Raw genomic sequence first — 2,500 nt, 5'->3', positions numbered from 1 at the left:
TCTGTTATCCAGGGTCAGAGACATCTCCTCTCCTGGAGGAAAATTCAAGTGTTAGTGGCCCTGCTTGAGCAGTTGCTGCAAAATGTGGTAGAGGCACACAGCCAGGCTTGATGGGAAAGAGTGAGCAACCCTTCCCTGGTGGTCTAGTGGTTAGGATTCGGCGCTCTCACCGCCGCGGCCCGTGTTCGATTCCCGGTCAGGGAATGAGCTTTTGCCCTCTTGTAGCAGTCGTGATTGCAAAAAGGCAGACTACACACTCAAGCGCTGACGGCCTCGTCGAGAAGCATGGCCAATTAAATGTTTGCGTGTGAAAAAGACCTCCTTCGAGCCGGAGTCGAACCAGCGACCTAAGGATTCCCAATTTGCCACCTACAGTCCTCCGCTCTACCAGCTGAGCTATCGAAGGCACACCGGTTGCGGACAGAACCTAAACCTATCAGGTTTCGTGAGCTCCGCCTGCTGGCTAAAAGTGCTAGAGGCACAGAGACACGTCCTGTCCGTTTCCATAAGTGAAGCAAAGACAACACAAACTTCCCATACCGGGAGTCGAACCCGGGCCGCCTGGGTGAAAACCAGGAATCCTGACCGCTAGACCATATGGGAACTTCCTCGTGCCACTAGCAGGCCCTTTGGCTTTTAGTGTGCGACCACCCCCTTCTTTAAGAATATGGGAATGAGCCGAAGGAATTGTTTACTGAATTCGATTTCATCAGGCTCATCGGAGGGAGCTCTCATTTGCCTCGCCCAGGGGGTTCAGTGTCCTCCCAGTCCTGTGCTGGCATAAGAGACACTATAAACTGGTCGCAAAGCAAGGTCCTTGTGACAGTACCCATGCAATGCATCTGAAAAGACGCATGGTATTTCATGGTAACCGTTATCCCACTGACAAAGCAGCCTATTGTTGGACTGTCAAAAAAGGGTGAGCGAGCCAGCCAGGAGTCGAACCTAGAATCTTCTGATCCATAGTCAGACGCGTTATCCATTGCGCCACTGACCCACCACCTTTATCTCATGCCATTAACAGGCCTGGAGCCAACGTCAGGAAGGGGTCCAATGAGGGGTCTGCTATTAAAAGCTTCGAGATGGAGGCGTCACATGTTGGGGATCTCGGTTGCTTTGTTTTTATGGCAAGTTGTGGTGTTGTTAGGATATTCCCACAGATCCTGTGGCACTTTCTCAGTGGAAGATATGTTATCCAGGGTCAGAGACATCTCCTCTCCTGGAGGAAAATTCAAGTGTTAGTGGCCCTGCTTGAGCAGTTGCTGCAAAATGTGGTAGAGGCACACAGTCAGGCTTGATGGGAAAGAGTGAGCAAACCAGGACCTGAGCTGCCTGGGTGAAAACCAGGAATCCTGACCACTTTTTTTTTTTTAGAGACTATTTCAGGCATTTTGAGGAAAAAAAGAGACAATTTAGCATTTTTGAAACATTTCATTGACTCTTTTTTTTTTTTTTTTTTTAACAATAATGCTTACAGCACCTGGTATTCCCAGGCGGTCTCCAATCCAAGCACTAACCAGGCCCTACCCTGCTTAAATCCTGACCGCTAGACCATATGGGAACTTCCTCGTGCCTCGAGCAGGCCATTTGGCTTTTAGTGTGCGACCACCCCCTTCCTTAAGAATATGGGAATGAGCTGAAGAGATTGTTTACTGAATTTGATTTCATCAGGCTCATTGGAGGGAGCTCTCATTTGCCTCGCCCATGGGGTTCAGTGTCCTCCCAGTCCTGTGCTGGCATAAGAGACACTATAAACTGGTCGCAAAGCAAGGTCCTTGTGACAGTACCCATGCAATGCATCTGAAAAGACGCATGGTATTTCATGGAAACCGTTATCCCACTGACAAAGCAGCCTATTGTTGGACTGTCAATTTAAAATATTATTCAACTAATCCAATAATAATAATAATAACAAAAATGATGGGCTAATAAAAGGAAATGATAAAGTGGCTATGGGCTGGCAGCGAAGCAAAACAGGGTGTGCGAGCCAGCCAGGAGTCGAACCTAGAATCTTCTGATCCGTAGTCAGACGCGTTATCCATTGCGCCACTGGCCCACCAACGAGTGGGCGGGTGGCTTGTCGGTGTCTGACTGTTCAGAGGCCTGACATAACACCTACTTTATCTCATGCCATTAACAGGCCTGGAGCCAACGTCTGGAAGGGGTCCAATGAGGGGTCTGCTATAAAAAGCTTTGAGATGGAGGCGTCACATGTTGGGGATCTCGGTTGCTTTGTTTTTATGGCAAGTTGTGGTGTTGTTAGGATATTCCCACAGATCCTGTGGCACTTTCTCAGTGGAAGATCTGTTATCCAGGGTCAGAGACATCTCCTCTCCTGGAGGAAAATTCAAGTGTTAGTGGCCCTGCTTGAGCAGTTGCTGCAAAATGTGGTAGAGGCACACAGCCAGGCTTGATGGGAAAGAGTGAGCAACCCTTCCCTGGTGGTCTAGTGGTTAGGATTCGGCGCTCTCACCGCCGCGGCCCGGGTTCGATTCCCGGT

At 49.3% G+C, this 2,500-nt stretch overlaps 5 non-coding genes across 5 annotated transcripts in view; 1 reads left to right on the top strand and 4 right to left on the bottom strand.

Annotated features, from left to right (window-relative positions):
- Positions 1 to 319: 319 nt before the first annotated feature.
- trnay-gua (transfer RNA tyrosine (anticodon GUA)) lies at positions 320 to 406 on the bottom strand. Its single transcript is given in 2 exon segments — positions 320 to 355; positions 370 to 406. It is a non-coding gene; the product is annotated as a tRNA-Tyr (tRNA).
- Positions 407 to 531: 125 nt separating this feature from the next.
- On the bottom strand, positions 532 to 603 carry trnae-uuc (transfer RNA glutamic acid (anticodon UUC)). The gene has a single exon. It is a non-coding gene; the product is annotated as a tRNA-Glu (tRNA).
- Positions 604 to 924: 321 nt separating this feature from the next.
- Positions 925 to 997, bottom strand: trnah-aug (transfer RNA histidin (anticodon AUG)). Its single transcript has one exon. It is a non-coding gene; the product is annotated as a tRNA-His (tRNA).
- Positions 998 to 1,983: 986 nt separating this feature from the next.
- trnar-acg (transfer RNA arginine (anticodon ACG)) lies at positions 1,984 to 2,056 on the bottom strand. The gene has a single exon. It is a non-coding gene; the product is annotated as a tRNA-Arg (tRNA).
- A 379-nt stretch (positions 2,057 to 2,435) lies between these two features.
- The window catches only part of trnae-cuc (transfer RNA glutamic acid (anticodon CUC)), a 72-nt gene continuing 7 nt past the window's right edge, over positions 2,436 to 2,500 (top strand). The window contains exon 1 of the tRNA in view: positions 2,436 to 2,500. This exon is cut by the window's right edge and continues 7 nt beyond it. This is a non-coding gene — a tRNA (tRNA-Glu).

Source organism: Pimephales promelas, chromosome 5 (assembly GCF_988280905.1).
Source record: "Pimephales promelas chromosome 5, fPimPro1.hap1.1, whole genome shotgun sequence".
NCBI lineage: Eukaryota > Metazoa > Chordata > Actinopteri > Cypriniformes > Leuciscidae > Pimephales > Pimephales promelas.
This window is presented reverse-complemented; position numbering and strand designations above follow the sequence as displayed.